Below are 26,448 nucleotides of genomic sequence, written 5' to 3'. Positions count from 1 at the left end.
AAATTTAGTATTAATGTGATGGACAAAAAAAAATTATAAAGATGATGTAGCATTCAAAGTAAATCTCAATCAATACCAATTTAAGGAAGCTCACTGACAATGAAATTAAAAAAAAATGACTTATTTACAATCTTAAATTTGAAACTATTTTTCTTTTACCATTTCTTGTGAAACTCATGATAAAATTGTCCACCAATATTAAGGTTACAAGACTAGTCTGAGTACTATGCACGTTAACACAAGACAATCATAAAAAAATGCCAATGGATATGCATTGGAAATTTTGATTTGCTATATATAATGATTTGCTATATGGGCTTTCCAATATGACTGTTATCAGAGATTAAACTTGTATGATCTATTAATCCTTTACAACAAAATTCCATTATTTGAATGGCATCATCCTCTGACACCAAGGTAACCATGAAGTTTAAACAAAATCCATCCACATGTAGGTCGATAATCACAATCGTTTAAGATTTAGTGAACCGATAAACTTTTCATACCACAAGGAAAAATGAATACTGTACAAGCCAACAATGAATCGTTTCAGACACTGTACTGAACTATATAAAACTGATGGTTGACAAACAAGCACTGGGCTGTGTGTTAACATGCATCCAAAATTTGCAACTGTAATGTTTTAAGGGAAAATTCAGATGATTTTTGAAAGAACCACAATACAGAATGAACTTAGCTCTGAGCAATTTTCTCAAAAAAAAAATTAAAAGGAATCTTTGGGTGGTAAATGATCTAAAAGTGATAATGAATTGAAATAACTTATCAAGCATTATTTAAACAGATGGAGGCTGCCAACAGAGGGTTCTGTTGTTTTAACAAAAAATAAAAAAATAACTAATTATAATATTCTTAGATTAAACATTTCTATAATCTATTGTAAAATATAAGATTCTGGGTTAAAATCCCAGTCATGCTCGGAATTTTCATATGCTACCAAATTCATCTAACATCAAGAAACTGTATGGCATTAACCTGTTATTTCTGTAATAAAAAAGTGCTATATGAGGGGGCACAAAAAAGGGAATTATTTAAGGTAACACCTTGAAAACATCAATCCCCCTGCAAAATTCTGCCCATTAGATGATATTCACAGGAAGCTATAAGTCGAGCAAGTAAAGGTGGGGAGTAACCGCTATTGTTTTTTGTCAAAAAATGTTGATTTTCGATGTTGTGTGGGGAGGCGCATTGTCATGATGAAGCAGCCAGTCCCCCGATTGCTAAAATTAAGGTCATTTTTTCTTACTGCCTCATGCAATTACTTAAGCACTTGCAGATAGTAATGTTCATTCACTGTGGTGTGTGGTGCCCTGAGGAACAGATTCTAGGTGAATAACTCTCAAGGACTTCACATTTGATTTCATTTGCTGTGCTTTTGATCTGGGAAATGAAGCTTTCTTTCACTGGCTGGACTGTTGTTTTGTTTTATGGTCATACCGTAACACCAAGATTCATCCCCTGTTATGACTTTTGACAAAAAATCTGAATCAGTTTGTGCTTACTTTTTCAATTCCTGGCATACTATCAGACGGTTCTCCCTCTGGTCATCAGAAAGCAGTTGTGGAACAAACTTTGCTATTACACGTCTCTGGTTTAAATCTTCACTTAAGATTCTTTGGCATAAATTCCAGTTATTTCCTCCAATTTGTTCTGCGATAATCAAACATGATAGCACCATTCACTCTTTGAACATTTTTGTCTGTTCTGGATGTTGAACAGCAACCTGAACAGGGTTCATCTTCAAGTGACATTTGGCCACTTCTGTACTGATCAAATCACTTGTAAATTCTTGCCTGGCCTAGAGCTTCCTTTCCATAAGCTTCCTGAAGCATTGAAACTGTTTCTACTGCTGTTTTCTTTAACAGGAAATAAGATCTGATGGTGTGTTGCTCTTTAAAGTTTACATCACTGAGAACATTGAGAGTGGCTTAAGAAAACAATCATCACTCTCTCTCTCTATGGTTTCTCATCTCATAAATGCTACCTGGCTAACTAAATCTAGTCTAGTAAATGTACCTAGCACAAGAGGGCATCCCAACCCTATGGGGAAGACACCTGCCTATTGACGTTCTGGTCAAACACCCCCCCCCCCGTCCACAGCACTGTTAGGTTTTAACAGGAGTTGTCTATCGCCCTCTGACTTTTTACATCTTATAGTAATAAGCCTAGCCTTGTTGGGATGCCACCAATGTAAATGCCTTGATAGACATTTGCATCGGTGATTTATTAACTCAGCTTTTGCCTTCGCTGTAGGCCTCGTCCGGACATCTTGAAGCAGGAGAGGGATTCCCAACACTGTAGAGGAAGACACCCGCCTAGTGACGTTCCAGTCACCACATAACCCCCCCTCCATTCCTAGCCATATTGGGCTTTAATGGGAGCAGGAGAGGGCAACACTGCCAACCCACTTGCCTACAAAAAAATAATTTTTATTTTTTCTGGTTATTCCCCTACATAATAAAAATAGATTTATAATCGGCCATTTTTATTTAATACAGTACCAATAGTATAAAATGTAAAATGTTATATACATAAGGAATTCATATAATTATACATTACAAAAATATAAATAATAAAAGAAAGTTTAACTTCTAGTTAGATGATGATTAATTATCTGTAAATTAGTACAGTATTAATTAATAATAATTATTTTCAAGTATTTTATTGATATAATTAATGTAATAAGGATTATATAAAATCATATAATTGATATTGGCAATAAAATTCAATCATTAATAATTCAGTAAAGACAGATAAATATAAATGCAAGAGTTTATTTGGTTGTTCATTTTATATAAATATATTGTACTTTTTTATAATAAAAAACCAACTTGAACAGCCCAAGTACAGAATTATAAAGTAAATGAAATGACACTTGTTATAGTAATTGTTATAGTAATGATACCAAAGAAATCAGGGGCAGATAAGTGTGAAGAATACAGAACAATTAGTTTAACTAGTCATGCATCAAAAATCTTAACTAGAATTCTATACAGAAGAATTGAGAGGAGAGTGGAGGAAGTGTTAGGAGAAGACCAATTTGGTTTCAGGAAAAGTATAGGGACAAGGGAAGCAATTTTAGGCCTCAGATTAATAGTAGAAGGAAGATTAAAGAAAAACAAACCAACATACTTGGCGTTTATAGACCTAGAAAAGGCATTCGATAACGTAGACTGGAATAAAATGTTCAGCATTTTAAAAAAATTAGGGTTCAAATACAGAGATAGAAGAACAATTGCTAACATGTACAGGAACCAAACAGCAACAGTAGCAATTGAAGAACATAAGAAAGAAGCCATAATAAGAAAGGGAGTCCGACAAGGATGTTCTCTATCTCCGTTACTTTTTAATCTTTACATGGAACTAGCAGTTAATGATGTTAAAGAACAATTTAGATTCGGAGTAACAGTACAAGGTGAAAAGATAAAGATGCTACGATTTGCTGATGATATAGTAATTCTAGCCGAGAATAAAAAGGATTTAGAAGAAACAATGAACGGCATAGATGAAGTCCTACGCAAGAACTATCGCATGAAAATAAACAAGAACAAAACAAAAGTAATGAAATGTAGTAGAAATAACAAAGATGGACCACTGAATGTGAAAATAGGAGGAGAAAAGATTATGGAGGTAGAAGAATTTTGTTATTTGGGAAGTAGAATTACTAAAGATGGACGAAGCAGGAGCGATATAAAATGCCGAATAGCACAAGCTAAACGAGCCTTCAGTAAGAAATATAAGTTGTTTACATCAAAAATTAATTTAAATATCAGGAAAAGATTTTTGAAAGTGTATGTTTGGAGTGTCGCTTTATATGGAAGTGAAACTTGGACAATCGGAGTATCTGAGAAGAAAAGGTTAGAAGCTTTTGAAATGTGGTGCTATAGGAGAATGTTAAAAATCAGATGGGTGGATAAAGTGACAAATGAGGAGGTATTGCGGCAAATAGATGAAGAAAGAAGCATTTGGAAAAATATAGTTAAAAGAAGAGACAGACTTATAGGCCACATACTAAGGCATCCTGGAATAGTCGCTTTAATTTTGGAAGGACAGGTAGAAGGGAAAAATAGTGTAGGCAGGCCACGTTTGGAATATGTAAAACAAATTGTTAGGGATGTAGGATGTAGAGGGTATACTGAAATGAAACGACTAGCACTAGATAGGGAATCTTGGAGAGCTGCATCAAACCAGTCAAATGACTGAAGACAAAAAAAAAAAAAAAGAAATGACACTTACCTTTTTTCTTTTTCTTTTTTTTATGCGAATAGCACTTTCGTAGGATCCCACATCATCAGTTGTATATAAATTATATAAAATTACATATCAAATATAACAATTTTTTTTTTTATAATAAAAATTAAAATTACTATCATATATACAAAACATAAAGTCAATTAAATAAAATAATTACATATATTTAAATATGATGTTAATTAAGAATTAAAACTAAATTTAAAAATAAAATAGAAAATTTATACCATGCAACCTGGTCAGCCACTGTTACATTACTGAGTGGATTTGAGATTATTTATAAACACTCTGATTATATCTATTTTTATCTAAAAGTGTGCTGCCATCTGTTGCTGCTTTTATAAGAGTGTCATCTTCATATTCTGTCTGAAAGTTGATCAAGTTGGAAATTCTTTTGTACTTATATATATAAAATCTCTCCAAAATGTCCAAACTTTTACTATTATTATTTAAATTAATTTCTTGATTTCCACTATTTCCAAATTTGTCCGAATATCATATACAGAATGTTTGTTATTAATAAGGTGGTCAGCAACATTAGATAAACCCAATTTACCATTTTTATAATTTCTAATGTGTTCTAAAAATCTATTTCTAAAATACTTATTAGTTTTACCAATGTATATATATGGTCACAATCATTGCATTTTATTTTATGAATTCCCATGATTTATATAAGTCAGTATGATAGTTATTTTTTAAATATTTTATTATATGATTGTTTGTTTTGTATGCCAGTTTAAATTTACTTTTATCATAAATATTAGTTATATTTTCAACTACATTATCAGTGTATAAATATTTTAAATATATGTTTTCAATTTTTTGTGTATCATTTACAGGTATAAAAGTTGTGGTATTAATTTTTGAAATTTGTTTTTTGTATGTATTATCAATTACAGAAACATTATAACATTTATAAATATTATAAAATAAAATACAATGACTGTGACCATATATATATATGTGTGTGTGTGTGTGTGTATGGTACACATACAAAAACTAATAGTAAAATGATGTAAAACTAATAATCTTTTAAAACTAGATTTTTAGAACACATAAGAAATTTAAAAAATGGTAAATTGGGTTTATTTAATGTTGCTGACCACCTTATTAATAACAAACATTCTGTATCTGATATTTGGACAAATCTGGAAATAGTTGAAATCAAGAAATTAATTTAAATAATAATAGTAAAAGAATTAATAGTATAATAATTATAGTAAGGTACAAAAGAATTTCCAACTTGATCAACTTTCAAGCAGAATATGAAGATGACACTTATAAAAGCAGCAACAAATGGCAGCACACTTTTAGATAAAAATAGATATAATCAGAGTGTTTATAAATACTCTCAAATCCACTCAGTAATGTAACATTGGCTGCCCAGGTTGCATGGTATAAATTTTCTAACTATTTTAATTTTTAATTCTTAATTAACGTCATATTTAAATACATGTAATTATTTTATTTAATTGACTTTATGTTTTGTATATATGATAGTAATTTTAATTTTTATTCTAAAATAAAAATTGTTATGTTTGATATGAAATTTTATATAATTTAAAAACAACTGATGATGTGGGATCCAGCGAAAGTGCTATTGGAATAAAAAAAAAGAAAAAGAAAAAAGGTAAGTGTCATTTCATTTACTTAATAATTCTGAACTTGGATTGTTCAAGTTGGTTTTTGTTTATAAAAAATACAATATACTGGTACAGAGGAATATGGATCTTATAAGTATTGAATTTAAAAAAAATATATATATATATATATGTGTTATATTATATATATATATATATATATATATGTATAAATGTGTGCTATGTATACAACTGTTAATTGGTTTAGTCATTGTTTTTTAAACTACTTAAAAGGAAATATATTCAATGCGATAACTGGTTATAATCCATTCCATTATCCTAAGTGGAAAAAACAGCAAAATTAAGTTGCTGCAGAATGCTGTCAAATCAGATCTATTTAAAATTTCAATTTAACTATTTTATCATTATAAAAATACACAAAGATCTTCAGTTGCACAAACTCAGTTTACATCAATTCAAACCAGCACTATTTTTATTAGACAGTAAAATACAGAAAAAGCTCATGATTGTCTTTACATGGAATATACAAAAAAAATCCTTCATGACCCCTTTTGTTTTTCAAAATTTTATTTTTTCCATAAAAAAATCAATATTCTATGAAATTATAAGTATTCAGGCAAGTCAATATTTAAGAATATAACATTACATAAAAGTCCTCCTTTTAATAAATACTGTTAGTAATATTTACAGAAAGAGGTTGAAAATCTGCTGCTTAATATTTACAACCTGATGAATTTAAATTGAATTCTTGCAAGTATAGGAAATATAACACAGTCTAACTTTATTTTAATGTAAAAAGAGAAATAAATATTACATTAAAATAAGAATACACAATGCTGCAAGATTCTATTATTTAGGTAGTAAAATGACAAAGGATGGATAATGTAAGTAAAATGCTTAAAAGCAGATCATTAACACAAGAACAGGCTACGTGCAGAAAACAAATTTATCAAATATTTATACAGACTGAATGTTTATAACAGTAAAACATAGAAAATAATAAATTCAGAAAGTTAACAAAATAAAGTTTAGAAATGTGATTTTATAATGGCTGTTCAAACACATTTTTGCACTGTTGAATAGTACATGAAGGTCACAGTTGTTATCACATTTAATTATAAAGTTCCCCACAGAACAACATTTTCAGAGTAAAAAAGATTTCTAATACAGATGGCTAATCTTCTTCAAAATGAATAAAAGGATTTAGCAATCACAAGTGTTTGAGAATGAAAGTAGTGTAAAAACAAATCTTCATCTTCTTTACAGTAATCTCAAACATTTATTCAAGATTATATATTTCTCATATACATATATACATTAATTAAAAACTAAATTAAAAAAAAAATAGGAATTTTTTTTTTTGTTCTTTTTATCTATCGATATTTCTTTAAGAATCCACCTTTTTATCACAAAAGTTATAAAACTGTACAGAAGGAAAAGGTAAATCTACATGGCAAAACTATGTTTAAAGAGTACTGAAAATTAAATTAAATTTGAAATGACTGCTCTTATTAAAAAATAAAGGAAAAAAAGGGCTTATAGTAAATTCTAAAATGATTAGATTGTTAAGTATTAAAACACTCTGAGTTAGTTAATTTAGCTGTGGCAGAAGTTTAGACAGCAAAAACTATATGGGGAGATGATATATATTTTTTTTTTTTTTTTGTCTTCAGTCATTTGACTGGTTTGATGCAGCTCTCCAAGATTCCCTATCTAGTGCTAGTCGTTTCATTTCAGTATACCCTCTACATCCTACATCCCCAACAATACTCCAAACGTGGCCTGCCTACACAATTTTTCCCTTCTACCTGTCCTTCCAATATTAAAGCGACTATTCCAGGATGCCTTAGTATGTGGCCTATAAGTCTGTCTCTTCTTTTAACTATATTTTTCCAAATGCTTCTTTCTTCATCTATTTGCCGCAATACCTCTTCATTTCACTTTATCCACCCATCTGATTTTTAACATTCTCCTATAGCACCACATTTCAAAAGCTTCTAATCTTTTCTTCTCAGATACTCCGATTGTCCAAGTTTCACTTCCATATAAAGCGACACTCCACACATACACTTTCAAAAATCTTTTCCTGACATTTAAATTCATTTTTGATGTAAACAAATTATATTTCTTACTGAAGGCTCGTTTAGCTTGTGCTATTCGGCATTTTATATCGCTCCTGCTTCGTCCATCTTTAGTAATTTTACTTCCCAAATAACAAAATTCTTCTACCTCCATAATCTTTTCTCCTCTTATTTTCACATTCAGTGGTCCATCTTTGTTATTTCTACTACATTTCATTACTTTTGTTTTGTTCTTGTTTATTTTCATGCGATAGTTTTTACGTAGGACTTCATCTATGCCGTTCATTGTTTCTTCTAAATCCTTTTTACTCTCGGCTAGAATTACTATATCATCAGCAAATCGTAGCATCTTTATCTTTTCACCTTGTACTGTTACTCCGAATCTAAATTGTTCTTTAACATCATTAACTGCTAGTTCCATGTAAAGATTAAAAAGTAACGGAGATAGGGAACATCCTTGTCGGACTCCCTTTCTTATTAGGGCTTCTTTCTTATGTTCTTCAATTGTTATTGTTGCTGTTTGGTTCCTGTACATGTTAGCAATTGTTCTTCTATCTCCGTATTTGAACCCTAATTTTTTTAAAATGCTGAACATTTTATTCCAGTCTACGTTATCGAAAGCCTTTTCTAGGTCTATAAACGCCAAGTATGTTGGTTTGTTTTTCTTTAATCTTCCTTCTACTATTAATCTGAGGCCTAAAATTGCTTCCCTTGTCCCTATACTTTTCCTGAAACCAAATTGGTCTTCTCCTAACACTTCTTCCACTCTCCTCTCAATTCTTCTGTATAAAATTCTAGTTAAGATTTTTGATGCATGACTAGTTAAACTAATTGTTCTGTATTCTTCACATTTATCTGCCCCTGCTTTCTTTGGTATCATAACTATAACACTTTTTTTGAAGTCTGACGGAAATTCCCCATTTTCATAAATATTACACACCAGTTTGTATAATCTATCAATCGCTTCCTCACCTGCACTGCGCAGTAATTCTACAGGTATACTGTCTATTCCAAGAGCCTTTCTGCCATTTAAATCTTTTAATGCTCTCTTAAATTCAGATCTCAGTATTGTTTCTCCCATTTCATCCTCCTCAACTTCCTCTTCTTCCTCTATAACACCATTTTCTAATTCATTTCCTCCGTATAACTCTTCAATATATTCCACCCATCTATCGACTTTACCTTTCGTATTATATATTGGTGTACCATCTTTAATTAACACATTATTACATTTTAATTTATGTACCCCAAAATTTTCCTTAACTTTCCTGTATGCTCCGTCTATTTTACCAATGTTCATTTCTCTTTCCACTTCTGAACACTTTTCTTTAATCCACTCTTCTTTCACCAGTTTGCACTTCCTGTTTATAGCATTTCTTAATTGCCGATAGTTCCTTTTACTTTCTTCATCACTAGCATTCTTATATTTTCTACGTTCATCCATCAGCTGCAATATATCGTCTGAAACCCAAGGTTTTCTACCAGTTCTCTTTATTCCGCCTAAGTTTGCTTCTGCTGATTTAAGAATTTCCTTTTTAACATTCTCCCATTCTTCTTCTACATTTTCTACCTTATCTTTTTTACTCAGACCTCTTGCGATGTCCTCCTCAAAAATCTTCTTTACCTCCTCTTCCTCAAGCTTCTCTAAATTCCACCGATTCATCTGACACCTTTTCTTCAGGTTTTTAAACCCCAATCTACATTTCATTATCACCAAATTATGGTCGCTATCAATGTCTGCTCCAGGGTAAGTTTTGCAGTCAACGAGTTGATTTCTAAATCTTTGCTTAACCATGATATAATCTATCTGATACCTTGCAGTATCGCCTGGCTTTTTCCAAGTGTATATTCTTCTATTATGATTTTTAAATTGGGTGTTGGCAATTACTAAATTATACTTCGTGCAAAACTCTATAAGTCGGTCCCCTCTTTCATTCCTTTTGCCCAGCCCGTATTCACCCACTATATTTCCTTCCTTGCCTTCTCCAATGCTTGCATTCCAATCTCAAACTATTATTAAATTTTCATTTCCTTTTACGTGTTTAATTGCTTCATCAATCTCTTCGTATACACACTCTACCTCATCATCATCATGGGCGCTTGTAGGCATATAGACGTTAACAATCGTTGTCGGTTTAGGTTTTATCCTTATTACAATGATTCTATCGCTATGCGTTTTGAAATACTCCACTCTCCTCCCTATCTTCTTGTTCATCACGAAACCTACTCCTGCCGGCTCATTATTTGACGCTGAGTTAATTACTCTAAAATCACCTGACCAAAAGTCGCCTTCCTCTTCCCACCGAACCTCACTAATTCCTACTATATCCACATTTGTCCTACCCATTTCCCTTTTTAAATTTTCTAGCCTACCAACCTTTTTTAAGCTTCTAACATTCCACTCTCCGACTCGTAGAATGTTATTTTTTAATTTTCTGGTGACCCCTTCCTTAGTAGTCCCCACCCGGAGATCCGAACGGGGGACTATTTTACCTCCGGAATATTTTACCAAGGAAGGCGCCTCCATTATTGCTATGTGAAAATGCAGAGAGCCACATCTTCTTGGAAAAAAGCAGCTGTAGTTTTCCATTGCTTTCAGCTGCGCAGTACTCAGAGGACTGAGTGATGTTGATACGGCCGTTTAAGTCGTCCTGACTCACGCCCCTAACAACTACTGAAAGAGCTGCTGCCCTCTTTCAGGAATCATTCCTTAGTCTGGCTCTCAACAGATACCTCTCCGATATGGTTGCACCTTCGGTCCAGCTACTCTGTATCCCTGAGCACTCAAGCCCCCTCACCAACGGCAAGGTCTCATGATTCATAGAGGAGGATGATATATATATATATATATATATATATATATATATATATATATATAGCCCCTGTTTCCCATGATATATGCTTGTAAAACTTAAAAAACTGGAAATAGTTTTTTAGTAATTATATGTGGGCTCTTGCTCTGAGTTGTAGCTATCCACAACTTATAACATATTTTTCAAATGCTTAACATGTTTAGAATCGAGTGAATGCTCGAATGGTGTGGTGCTCTTCAAGAGTTTTTACATTCTGGTCTATAGTCACGGCTATCATCATAAATTCTAATAGCTCTAGAAGTACTCCTATCTGTAATTTTGGTGAACCCTAGTTCACCAAATTGAACTACATTACAAGAATATTAATACCAAATTGAAAGTCAAATCTACATCAATTAAGTGTATGGCTTACGCTGATCGAACTTCATAGTTCCAGATATAAAAATCTATGGGGTACTACTTTACTTGCGTGAGAGGATAAGTTTTTGTAGATCCTGCCAGATTAGACAATGACATTAAATTTAGTAAAACACATAATAACTGTCTGAAGAAGTCAATATTGACAGAGACAATAACAATTGATGTAGAAAATGACATTAAATTTAGTAAAAGAACTTCTAGGTTAATTATTTATTTATTTGTATATTTATATACAAATAAATATCAGTGTTTCTCAACCTTTCAGTATTTGCAACCCAATTTTCAATCATAATTTTCATCACTCCCTTCTCTTATACAATAACAATATATACAACAATAATATATTTTGAGTATCTTGACGTTTAAACTGCACTACGATCTTAATTATAAACCTTACAAATTACCAAGAGTAAGTAAATTTATTGATAGCTGGCAACACTGATTCGCTGTATTGACAAAACCAGAATCGATGCCTCTCTACTGCTCTCTGTCTTACATCTGCCACATCAGACATTCTCACGACTTCACAAGAAACTCCGATTTGTCTTGAACATTCTGGAATGTCTGTGCGATGGTCTGCACAAACGTGTATAAGTGCTGCGCCTCGTTCAATTCCAGCCAGTCTCAGTCGAGTTGATCCTTCTATCGCTACTGAATTTATCATGAATGTGTATATTGTAATTTGCATATTAATTACAATTTACAGTATTATATATTCAGGGCAGTAGAGTTATACAGAATCGTGAATAAATTTTAAGTGAGCATACGACAATAGTGAAGCATCAACAGGTGCACAGATGAGCATGGTTCAAAAAATAAAATCAAGAAAATATTCTCAAGAATACTTAAATTTTGTATTTACCAGTACTAAAGTAAATGAAGAAGAAAGGCCCCTGTGTGTCATTTGCTTAAAAATTCGGGCAGCAGACAGCATGAAACCTAATAAACATTTGGACAATTGGAAACGCTTCATAGTGAGTATGTTAACAAACCCTGAGAATTCTTCAAATTAAAATTAAAATCACATGAAAAGCAAGCATAATTTAAAAAAACACTTTGTGAATGAAAAAGCTTTACTAGCCTCTTACAAAATTTCATATAAAATAGCCAGATGTAAAAAGGACTCACACCATTGGTGAAGAGCTTATTTTGTTAGCTGCAACTGAGATTGTAAAAACTATGTATGGAGATAATTTTGCCAAACAATTACAGTCCATACCTCTATCGAATAATATTGTTGCCTATCAAATTGGTGATGTAGCTGAAGATGTACAGAGCATCAGCTTTATGGGAAGTTGCATGACAAATTTTTTCAATTCAGTCTGTTGAGGCAACAGATAGCAATAAAAATGCTCGTTTCATTGCCTTTGTTCGATTTTGTGATGTATGTCAGCAATAGAAGAACTACTTTTCTGTAAACCAATAGATCTCAAAGCAACAGCACTCGCATTATTTGCTATCTTAAATGATTTTACAAACAAGGCTAACATAGAGTGGAAAAATTGCATCAGAATATGCACTGAAGGTGCTCGTTCAATGTCTGGAAGATTCCAAAGTATACAAGCACTCGTGAAACAAAATTCTCCACAGTGTGTCTGGACACACTGCATGATCCACAGAGAACCTCTGGCTTCCAGAGAAATGAGTTCTGGTCTGAATATTGTGGTAATGCCAATTGTAACCAAAGTAAATTAAATAAAAATGAGTCCCCTAAAATAAAAAAAATCTTTTTTTTTACTTTATAAAGACATGGGTGCAGTACATTCAGCGTTACTATTTTATTACAAGGCAAGATAGTTATCATGAGGAAAATTTTTGCAATGTATTTATGAATTAAGAGATGAAATCACCATTTTTCTAGAAGAGGAAAACTGACAAGCCTAAAAGTTTCGAGATTGTTTATTTATGATGGAATGAAGTTACTTGGTTGACATATTCGAGAAATTAAATACCTTGAACCTTCAACTCCAAGGAGAAAATACACACATATGTTGGATACAAGTGATAAAGTTAATGTTTTTGTAGAAGATTGGAATTGTGAAGCAGAAATTTAAAGCAAAAAATCTATAAATGTTTGCAAATGTGGATGAATATATCATAATTTACAAGGCTGAAGAACAGCATGTGAAAGTTGTTTTGTAACCATTGAAAATCATTTATCCATGATGGCAAAGAATTTCAACTACTATTTTCTTGCTGACAACTTGGTAGTAAGTTACGAGTGGATTATGGATCCATTTCAAAATATTAGATATGGTAGTTGTATGTGCTATACATACCACATATATCTGTACCACTGCAGATAAGTGGGGTAAGGTGGTAATCGATTGCAAATTTATTAATTTTCTTTAATATCATTTAACAGATTTTTATATTAATGGGCAGACTTAATTAAAATGTTTCCTTAAAGGAAATAAAGAATAGGTTATTCATTTTTACATGAGATAATACTGCTACATTCAATTTCAGCTAGGGAAACAACACCAGAACCTCCAGGAACACTATGTACAAACAATCACTAAAATTGTTTACTAAATTTTTAATCTAGAAATGATTTCTAAAATCATTCCTTTCTTGTGTTTCATAATTTATTTGATCATCCCAACTCCGTAGGGGAAAGACCTTGTGATGTTACCAGTTGCCACACCACCCCCTCTGTTCCAAGCCCTGAGGGGCTTTACCAAAGGTCGTCTTTAGACCATCTAACTGATTACATCTCACAGTCATCAGCCAGGCCTCGGTCAGGATGCCACTGATGTAAATGCCTCGGCAGACATTTGCATTAGTATAATACAAATCAAATTTTGCCTTCATGTAGGCCTCAAACGGACATCTTCACATCCAACTTAACATGATTCCCTTAAACTAACTGATCAAAACCGTGGAAGTGCAAGCCCCGAGCCTAGTCCAGATTTGACAGCACCATTTGTGACTGTGAATGCCTCAGAAAATGAACGAGTTTAAAGTTAAATCAGCGCTACACTCATACCAATAAAAATGATGCCTTATGCAACATACAAATTGAGACCAAAAACACAGAAACAGAAAAATCTAAAAAAGTTCCAGAAATGGCAGTGGAATTGTGTTATTATAAATTTTGAGGTTATTAATGAGTTTATGTTTTCTAAATTTTAGGTTTGTTATTTGTTTGATGTAATTACAGAATTGTGTATCAACCAATGATGCAGGATCCCACCAAAGTCCCAAAATCAACCATTGGTATTAGGTTTTTCTGTGTTTTGGTAGTTAAATTGTTATTATATATATAAATATACAAAAGAATTTTTAAATTCTACTTCTGTAAAATTATCAAACTTAAACTTAATCATACATTCCTGATAAAATTTATATAAAATTAATCTTCACAATTAGTTTGTTTTTTTATTGAATTCATTTATTTATAAATTTTATTAATTGAATGGCTTATGATAATAAAATAAACAATCTAAAACAAAAATTAAATTTTTAAATAATAGTACAAGATCCGACAGCTGATTTCTCCAGGTATCTGTTTTTTTTTAATGAATCAGATTTAAATGAATTATTAATGATAATTTAATACATTACTGCCGGGTTGCCTAGCAAAAATTAGCCGCAATTACCTTTAATTAAATATATTGTAATTAATTTATTTTAACGAATAGCAACTATACTTTTTTTAAGTAACTTAAACGTCACTTGCAAGAAAATGATGTGAAGAATGTAAAAAAATATGGTTGCCAGTTCTCAGTCAGCCGCAACCTACAAGTTGCCAGGTGTAAACAGATATGTTATTGTTAATTATTTACGCTCATTATGTTTTTCAAGAAAATTATATAATAAATTGAAGTTTAATTTTTTCTGTAAACGATAACATATGGTTGCCTGTAAAAAAATGGCCGCAAAAAGAAGGAATGTGCATGCTGCTTCATGTTGTAAACAAGAACACAGCGTGACTATCATGTAGAGAAGAAATTAAACTTTTTTACATTCTTTTTTCCATTTTTTTTTTACATTCTTCACATCATTTTCTTTCAAATGATGTTTAATTCACTTAAAAAAAATATAGTTGCAATTCATTAAAACAAATTAATTACAGTATATTTATTAAAGGTAATTGCGCCTAATTTTTGCGGTACTAATGTATTAAATTATCATTAATCATTCACTTAAATAGAGTTTCATTAAAATAACAGATACCTGCAGAAATCAGCTGCTGAATCTTAGACTATAAGCGTAAAACAACCTTGTAATTAAAATAACTAAAAGGTGAAAATTCCACCTTACCATCAAATGAAATATATGCTCTCTAAATCTTTCAGTTTTTCAAACCATCAAGAGATTAAATATTATATTAAGTCAAAAATTAAAATGAGTAAATTAAAATCAGTTTTTTGAGTATACTGCTGACAAGCAAACAGTCATGGCTGTAATTCATTTTAATTTTTGACTTTATTTTAATCTCCTGATGATGGTTTGAAAAACCAAAAGATCTAGAGAACTTATATTTCATTTGCTGGTAAGGTGGATTTTTCAATTTTTAATTATTTTATTAAAGTATATCAACGGAAACCATGTTTATGAAATTTAATCTTGTAATTGTAAAACAATAGAAGTAATAAGCAAAATTTAAAACTGATTTTAAAAGATAATTACAGAATAAAAACGATACACAATAACAATTTATTTTGGGTTAGTACATTGAACAAATATAGTGAGAAAAGACAGCTTTCCTGAAAAACTGAGATTAATCAATCAAGGATGTTAAATTATAAAAACTAACAAGTGAAAAATTTTACAATTTCAATCAAGCAAAATTAATTTAACACAATAAAAAAGAAATTTATAATGGAGATATAAAATTAATATAAAATATACAATTCTGTTCATTTACATCATAATCAGAGAGATAGGGTCAGACATGGTCCAGATATACAGGTTGCACACAAAATGATCCAACATTTGGTTTTGTTAAAAAATATTTATTTCAATTACAATACAGAAAAGCAGAATAAAACGTGTTTACTATATATCTGGAGATCATGTTCTGCTTTTTTTTGTGTTGAAGAAGTTGCTAGATAAGATGGTGGTCATATTGTACATGCAATAAGCAGAACATAATCTCAACATATATAGTAAACATGTTGTATTTTATTTTCCTGTATTGTGATTCAAATAAATATTTTTTAACAAAAACAAATATTGGATCATTTCGTGCACCACCCTGTAAATGAAAATCTGGATAATCCAGAAATGTCATATATTATTGAAATTACAAAAAGTGTGATAAGTAAAATGGGAAAACTTATTTGAAACCATTTCTACTCTACGTATTAATAATACAATCACATTTCACTTTTAAGAACAACTTTGAAGAAAAACAACCAAACAAAATAGGAAATCGGCCAACTATTTTCTTTATGAAATATAGTAAAAGAAGTGAATCAAGATCTTAACTGTTTAAAAATTAAACTTACAAAAAAAAAATTATCAGAGGAAACAAAAATCCCCATCAAACTTGAGATGTAGGTGATAAGGAAGACACAAAAGAATAGTTATAAAATAATACTGACTTGTGAAATTTATTAAGAAACTATTGATATTGAGAATGATTCCAATAATAGTGACAAAGAATAATAACACTAGGCCCATGTGTGCTTTACTTTTCCCTTATTACATAACTTCACTAACTTTATGTGAGCATTACGCAAGTATAAAAAAGTGAGAAATCTTGCAGCAGTAAAAGTTATTAAAAAGCAGTGCAGAAAAAAATAGAAATTATTGCTTCAAATTAACTTTTCATATGTTAAAAAATAATTTTTAATAGAAAATTTAATAACGAGTTTTCATGCTTTAAAACATTTTGGGAAGTCATCTACTGTACAGAATACTAAGTTACAGTGCTTAATCTTTTATAACGAAAAATAAAAATATTCAAATACAAATCATGTACTTTGTAATCATTACAACCAATTTCAATGTTCTATTAGTTATTATTAATATAAATAACATGTTTGAATTATTGATATTCTATTGAATAATTACTTTTAATTTTTTATAAAAATCTTAGTTTTCATACCTTGAAGTCATTTTGTTATTATTATATCGATTACTTTCTAATGAACTACTTAATTATCACAGCCAAAATTTCTTAATCGTTTCAATTTCTTTCTTAACACGAACATGTCAGCAACAATTCTCTCCTAGAACAAAACAAAATCAACAAAAAATTATTATATTAAGGTAAGAAAATAACATTTTGATATTCCCACAAACAACATATGTGTTGTATATTGCATTAATATTAGTATATTGCATTCAATATAACTCATTAATTTTAATAAACAAGTAATCATAATTTTTATCACTGTCAGATTTCCTCTTTCAAGTTTAATAGGCTTGGGCCTTTAGTCAATGGTACTACCCTCTATCTCATTGTGCAATTAACAACAACTATCCCCATTATATTAATCACAATACATCTCTTCTCTAAACTCTCCTGTCAATATGCTAATCCAATTTACCTCCAATCTTTGTTATTCGTTATTTAAAAACCTGCTCAACATAACAAAAATCAAAGCAATTCATTTTCGTCAGTTAAAAAATAAAATCCAGAGCTTTTACTTGTATTTAAACATGTGTAAACAATACATATATAAACATTTGTATACAGTGTTAAGCTGTAGTATTTATTCTTTGAATAATAAATATTCATAAAATGAGATTTCCATAAAGAACACGTTTTTCTCATAAATATTTAAAGTAATTAACAATAATCTATTTCTAAAAAAAAAAGAAAAAAACAATTACTAAATGGATGGCATTTACCATACAGATAACATCAGTAATTGAATTTCATTTGAGATCTGAATAAATGAGTTAATTATCTACATTTATAAGGAAGCCTATTAAATAATTGTAATTATCAGTTAAATAGCTACATTTTTTATAAATAACACAAATTTTTTTTTTTGTCTTCAGTCATTTGACTGGTTTGATGCAGCTCTCCAAGATTCCCTATCTAGTGCTAGTCGTTTCATTTCAGTATACCCTCTACATCCTACATCCCTAACAAAAAATTGTTATATATTATAAAAAAAATTAAATATTATTTAAAATTTCTAAGTTTTTAATAAACTCTCATGATTAAATAAGAAAAAAAACAACAAAACATTTAGTAAAACTTATGATTTTTTAAGACTGGAGTCAATAAATAAGAATTAAAAATATTATTTATGATTAGGGAAAAATAGAAAGGTGTAATTTTTTTTAAATTAAAAGTTGGAAAATAGGTCGGTACACTCAAGTATAAATAAATACTTTATTCAAACCAACTAAACTAATTACAACTTACAACTAAACTAATTCACATCAAGAACCGTAGATATGCTACTCCACAGTAAACAAAAAGGAACTGTTCTAGAATTTGCCTGCAAGAATTAAGGGGAACCATAAGAAAACCTTGGTCAGAGTGCCACTACCAAATAAACAGAATATTGAATAGAAAAGTCATAATAAATCATATAAATACATAAAAATAATAATTTTATTTAAACAACAGAAATGAAATTACAAAATAATAAATAAAATAGCAATTTTAAAGTCATTAATTGATAAATATCTGAGTATGTATTTAAGTATAGATTAAATGAGTGCATAAAATTGAGATTTATTTCATTAATATTAATACTATCAACTGAGTAAAACTAAGCAGAAGTAAATTATTATATTTATGTTTAAATTAATTGATCAAAAGATCTTTCAGATATACAGGCAGTTCATTAAAAACAGGACCTGAAGTAGAAATATTTCTACTTTGTTATAAAATGAAGTATTGTACTGAACATTTATACAATTATCAATGGATTTTGAATTTTGTTTATATATGTCATATGCCACTATAGTTCCAGAATTACACTTGAAATAAATCTGTTAAAGCAGAAAAATAATACTATACTTTAGCCAGAGCTAACTTCAGAGCTTTGTGATGACCAAGTTGCCATTTTTGAGAAACACAAAATTTTAACTTTATATTCTTTACAAATTTAAAAAGCTTTAATTTATATCTACAAAGAGCAATAATAATTAATTGATTCCATAGCAGTATGTTTAAATACATATTTTAGCAGTTACAGGCTAACACCACTTTAGAGTGTAACAAAGAATTCCGTAGTGCGAGAAAAACACCAAGCAAAACTTTGATTTGAACCCAAGACCTACTTGATGAAAGGCAAAGTTACTACCATTCCGTAGTAAAAGAATTAAAATACTATGGTAAAAGAAGACAGGAAAATTAAAGTTGAAGTCTGTCTAAATGGCTTTCAACTTAAAAAAATATTTCACAGTTTAATATCATAAAGTTGTATAACACTATTATTCAATATCCGTTTAATTAAAATTTTACAGCAGATACATCTAAAATATATTAAAAGAGATATACAATAATGTTAATTAATTTCTTTAATTATCTGTAAAACTATTTTTACAGCTTTTAGCTATAATTAAATATTGCATTATATTTTATCATACACTCATATTACTGTAAATAATTACTCATTAGTGAAACTGCTTTCATTTTACCATAATATTTTGCATTTTAATTGATTTCTATACAAGAAAAAGTCTATTTATAAATAATAGTAAATTGATTATACATCATTTATATTAGATAATAAAAATGTGAAACATATCTGTTTAAATCAATAAATATTTTATTTTGGTATATGTATCTATATTGTTTGACTTTTATATGTAGACTGACTTGGTGATGCAACTGGAAGAGTTAGGGGTAACCCAACATACCTTTGATAAGTATTTCTTGAAAAATGATTCCTGAATAAATACCATGCTTACTTAGGATAATATATTGCATTGAATATACTGGTGTGTATCACAATTCTGAATTCTCCAATACTTATAACTAAAAATGATACCATTACTCTGTTCACTAAAGACTGTTAATGTCATTACCAAGAAAAATAACTTAACTCTTACTTAATGCTAAGTTCCTAGTCCTGTTTCAAGTTTAACTGATAGATATAAAAAAATTAAGAAAAAATTGAGTTGCTGATAAACCAGTGACTCCAAAGTGATGATTTGTTAAGATATAAAACAGTGGAATAACAGATATAAAACAATGGAATAACATGTGACAATCAGAAGAAAGTACTTACTATATACTACATTGCAATGAAAAATATTTTTAGAAGAAAATGTTTTTTGGTAAAATATGGATAAGTGAATAAAAATCAAATGCAACACTCGAACCACTTTCCAGTGATGAAGTAATTTATTATGCAGAAATATAACAGAAAAAGAAAATTAATTAACATCTATTGATTAATAAGGAAATAACAGTGACATTTTGTATATTCCACAATGAAATTGTGGCACATATAGTGGATAACAGCTTTATAAGAAAATGGGGACTATTAAGAAAAGATGATGATACGCTTTATTAAACCATTTAGTCCAAAACAAATAAGCAATATAGGACAACAATACTTATCTAAGTATTGTCCTTCTTAGAACAGACGTGTTTACTCGTTTCATTGTCATAATTATCAAACAGAGCTGGTGTGATTGTAGTGCACCTGATCTTCAATCAGAGTTGTCACAAAAAACAAATAAATAGTAAAATTTTATGACAAATATTATAAACATTTTAAAATATATGCTGTGGTTTTTGGAAAATGTCATATCAAGCAACAGTATTTTTTTTATATATTTCATAATGCTGTCATATTTTATGAAAATTTTCACAAAAATTTAACCAAATAATTAACAAGTTATATAATTGAAACTTGTATTATATAATATTTAAATATGTTTTTTTATTAAAAGTACACTAAAATTAGCAAAATAGCTTGCTCTTACCAATTAGTTTATATATATTTTAAAGATTTTCTCAAATTTGAGATAGGAGAAATGGTCTAAGAGGAAAAAATAAAATAACTAGAGTAATTATGTTTTACCGATGTTTTTTTGGTACAAACCAAAAGTAAGTTAGGAGTTCTGAATGAATGTACTTACTGCTAGGAGAGACATTCTGCTTGAAAATAAGTAAGAGTAAACAAAAGTAATAAGTTATGATAGAAACAGTAATTAATTAAATTTTGTGAATATAATATAACAATAGTTACAGAATTTTGATACTTAAGAGAGTAAAATTACAAAGGACTAACAAAGTAATACCAACGATTACGAATTAAAGATCTAAGAATTAGAAAAAAAATTCTTGAAAATATTTCTACAGAATGTGGGCCCTTTATTGTAATGAAAAGAAAAAACAGAAAGAAAAAGAGTAAAGTTAGAATGAAAGAATAATATAACAGCTTTCAAATGAGTTATTACTGGAGAATGTTGAAAATTATACAGTTGAAAAAATTCACAATGAAGAAGTTTGTAGAAGATGAGAAAAAATTGTAGCAGAAAGAGGTTGGTGAGCTATGCATTAAGATGAATGTCTTAATAATATCTTAAACCTGGATAGGTTTGGTTAATTTGATTAGAGGGATCATACATACAAGGAAAAAACTATAGAGGAAACAAATATTAAAATATATAAAACAGATAAATGAGGATGTAGGATGTAGTAAGTATAGTGAGTTTAAAAGATTGGCACAGAACTGAAGGGAATGGAAAGTAGCATCGAACCACTCAACTGATAACATGAGACTATTGTGGTACAAAGAAAATATCTCTTATTATCTATAGTTTCTACTATTTCAACCAACTAACACATTGAAAAAACAACAATTATCAATAGGTTAGGTTTTCCAAATATACAACTGCTGGTTGGTCAGCTTGGTTAGGAGAGTTTCTTTTGCATATATATCTCTGCGTGTATGCGCGCGCACACATGTGTGTAAAAACCAGCAGAGAAAATCTTTAGTTCTTAATATAAAACTACTCTATTAATATAACAATAATTACTCTTTAAATGTTTATTGTTTTGTTTTACATAAAATGTGAATTAATTGTTCAACTTTAATAAAAATTAACTAGCCTACCTGTTTTAGTGTTTCAGTTTAGCTTGACTGTGAGAATACTTCCAATTAAAAAAAAGTAGCAGTTTAGTTTTTATAAAAATAAAAAATATATTTTTTTATAATGTAAACATTTTTTTTATTAAACAATTTAAGTTTTTATTTATCAGTAATTATACTGTTTACAAGTATAAAAATTTCAATGTAATTATACTTCATTAAATTAAAAATATATAATTGATAATAACCCTTGACATTTATTTTTAGAAAAATATTCTATTAAACAAAAGAATTCATACTATTCCATTAATACATAATTAATTGTCAACTGATGCAAATATGTGATTTTGGGCCCATACACAACATATATTATTACAAAAACATCTCTGTTATTTTTTTACAGATATCTTTCTTCATGTAAATAATCAATTCATTAACTTTGTTAATTTGGCATATTCTATTTTTAAGTTAACAATTTTATACACTTTCTGTAGCTAATAATAAAAAAATAAAATAAAAAATATTACTCTTAACATTTATAGTGGTTTTTAAGTTATTGCAAACAACAAATATTTTCATTAGTGAAAGCATCTATTAATCAGTCAAATGTATATTAAATCATGCACACATATGTGTGTGTATGCTATTTTTAAATGTACTAATAGTATTTATCTTCAACTGATATCATATTTCCTGTTCGTATACGGATTAATTTATTAAAATTTGATTTTCTGATTCATTTAATAATTAGACATTCATACTACAGAGTATAAGATTTACACAAACACACACACACATATATACAGTAAATAAAAACAAGGATATGCAGCAGGGTAATAAAACAAGAAATATATTTAAAGCTAACTTTTTAAGAAAACATGTTTAAAGTTCACAATTTTATCACTGGATAAATAGATATTCACTCATTCACACATTAAACCCAAGATATTAGGGTCTTTATCTACAATCTCCCACACACAAGTATTGACTGGCTTGCATTTATTTTTCCTCAACTGTGGTCTTATATCTAACCATAATTATGTTTATGTAGGTCTGAGTCATTATTATTTAATTTTTGAAAATTTTAGAGTGATATACTTTTCCTTTTTCTTTTTGCTGTTTAACCTCTGGGAATTACCATTCAGGTATTACTTCAGAGTATGAAATGTATGAGTGTAAATGAAGTGTAGTCTTGTCAGTCTCAGTTCGACCATTCCTGAGATGTGTGGTTAACTGAAACCCAACCACCAAAGAAAACCGGTATCCATGATCTGGTATCCATATAAAAGGACCTTTATTAGGACTTGAACGCTGGAACTCTTGACTTCCAAATCAGCTGATTTGGGAAGACGCGTTCCACTAGACCAACTTGCTGGGTTTAGAGTAATATACTGGAACGGTTATTAATACCACCTAAATACTAAAAAAAAAACACCTAAGTTTATGAAAACATAAATCTAATTTTTCTTGGAAAACTATGACCTAATTAATGAACAAAAACCATAAAATTTTCATATGTACTTAAAAAAAAAACTATATGATAAAATATCACAAATGGATTGTAAAAAACCATGGGCGATTTTATTTTCACGAGTTATGAATCAAAGAATCTATCTCAATTGTATGAACTGTAATGTTATGATAGGCCTCTGTAATGAGTTGTTATAACATTGAAATGTAATATAGGGTTACAGATCAAATGTTTTGAAAAAAAGCAACTCATTTCTCAGCAGATTCTTATTTGATAAACTTCTATATTTTTTCTGTTCTCTTGAATCTACATAAAAAATATTGTTTTTAAATCTGTCACTAATACACAATATCATTGTCATCTGTCATAACAATATCATTACTTCTGTTTGAAAAGAATTCAACTTGTCTTCATTATTCTATTAGAACTGCAAATAAAATTAATCTTAATTTATAGAGAACAAATAAATATTTAAATGGTTTAGAACATATAGGAGTAATCCTTTATGATGAAATTCCAAACAAAGAAAAAACTATTAAAAAGTTAAGAATGTTTATCTCTGTTTTATAAATGAAACATGAAGTTCATTCTGTTGTTATCATCATTAATTGTAATGACAAATTTATTAATTCAACAATTAAAGATGAAGTTAATGAAATAAGCTTCCTATTTTTATTTAATGTTACATCGTTATTAATGTATATAAACATAGTGTACGTATTTTATATACATTTTAAAAACTTTTGGACCAAATCAAAAAAAAAAAAAAAAAAATGGTTAATGGTACAAATATTTTTCCAAACTGAAAAGTTAAAAGATTAAAATAACTTTGAAGATTAATATAAATTAATTTTTAAAACAGATTTAATTATATTACGATTATTTTTGAAAATAATATGAAATAGGAACAAAAAAAGAGTGTGGTACATCTAGATTTCCTAATTTTTATAAAACTTACTTTTTCTGTCATATTATCACCATTACTGGCCTAGAGAATCATACAATCAGAAATCTTATGGTTTTCCACTTTGTAAACAAAATACTTTTTTTCTTTAACAGTTAAAATTATTAAAACAAAGATAAACATATTGATACCTTTGATAAAGTTGCAGGCCTTTGTATATCTTCTATCAAAAGTATTATACCCGATCAGAAAAATACTGGGCGACTCAAAAGGACTTTAAAAGCATATAAAAATTTATTTAGATAACTTACAAATTCAGTTGAGGTCTCATTTCATATTTCATAGCAAAACATCAAGTTTTGACTTGCGTAGTTCATTAGTACTGAATTTGTCCACCAGTATTGTTAAAAATGGATACATTTACTGGTGTGGAATGTACTTGTGCTGTGTGTTTTGGTTCAATGCAATTTTCGTAGAGTACAGTAGGGAGCCTCCTAGTAGGCATACAATTTACTCTTGGCATCAAACCTTCGTTGAGACAAGTTTTTCTGTTAAAACAAAAAATCACCAGGATGCCCAGACTTCTCTGAAGCTGCTATGGTACAACTTAGAGAAAGCTTTCCATGTAGTTGAAAGAAATCAACTCGGTATGAATCACATGAGATTGGCTTTTCACAAATGACTGTTTGGTGCATACTATGTAAAAAATGCACTTGAAGCCATACAAACTAACCACGATTTAACAGATTACAGATGATGACAAAGTTGCTCGGCTACAGTTTTGTGATGGATAGAATTGCAGACAATGATACATTTTAAGACAATGTAATTTTTAGTGATGAGTCAACGTTTCACATCAGTGGCAAGGTGAACAACCATAATGGCCTGTTCTTGTACCAAGAGGTAATGGTACTGTTTATCTCATCATGCTTCAAAATTTTCTAATTCCTCAGTTAAACAATGATGACCAAGATGGATGCCACTACTATCACCACCTCACTACCACTTATAAGTCTGAGATTTTCTTGCTACTTAATTGCCAGGTCGGTGGATTGGGCGTGAAAGTCCAATTGCATAGCCACCTTGCTCCTCACATTTGATCCTGCTAAATTCTTTATTGCAGGGTTTCATTGAAGATCGGGTTTATGAACCACCTTTGTCTGGTGATCTTGTTGAGAAAAGTCTTCGAATTAACACCATAGCTGCAAAGATAACACCCAACTTGCTGGCTACAGTCTGGAATGAGATCGACTTCAGGTAGGTAGGTAGGTAGGTATGTTGCATTACAAATGGAAGCCAGATTGAACCAAAGTAAATGTTGGAGGACAAACCTGATGTGTTATTCTATGAAATGAGACCACAACCAAATCTGTAGGTCATCTCAATACATTTTTATATGGTTCTGAAGTTGTGAAATACTTTTGGAATCACCTGGTATTAAATCTATGGAAAAATAATCCAGAGAGAATGGTTTTAATAATTCAATGAATATTAAACTGTGATATTAATTTTTTACTAAAATGACAAAATTGTAACAAACTATTTCTGACAAACAATGGATTAACTGTAGGCAAATTCTTGAAATGCTATGTTGTCTAAGTTTGAATCAATCAAAACAAAATTTCAATGAATTTTACTAAAAAGAGATAAGATGATTCTGTCTGCAAGATAGAAAATACATAGACAGAATTTCATTTACATACAATAATTCAGTTTCAGGTTCGTTGACCAAGCAAAGCAATCCTCTTTTAATTTGACTTTTGGGTATTTCATCTGTTCATATGTTTGTAAAAGTATGTCATAATTATCTTAATTTTATTGTAGTGATAAAATTAAGCATTCCATTTAAATAACACTTTTAATTTTTATTAAAATTTATTAAGAAAAGGAAACAATTTACTCTTAAAATTCAGTTGAAA

The 26,448-nt window shown here is 29.5% G+C and overlaps 1 pseudogene; it reads right to left on the bottom strand.

Moving 5' to 3' along the window:
* The window catches only part of LOC142318016 (TATA-binding protein-associated factor 172-like), a 132,605-nt pseudogene that overhangs the window by 72,731 nt on the left and 33,426 nt on the right, over positions 1 to 26,448 (bottom strand).

The sequence above is a fragment of the Lycorma delicatula genome, chromosome 1 (assembly GCF_047948215.1).
Source record: "Lycorma delicatula isolate Av1 chromosome 1, ASM4794821v1, whole genome shotgun sequence".
Lineage (NCBI taxonomy): Eukaryota > Metazoa > Arthropoda > Insecta > Hemiptera > Fulgoridae > Lycorma > Lycorma delicatula.
The sequence above is the reverse complement of the archived record's forward strand: the minus strand, read 5'-3'. Positions and strand labels throughout refer to the sequence as shown.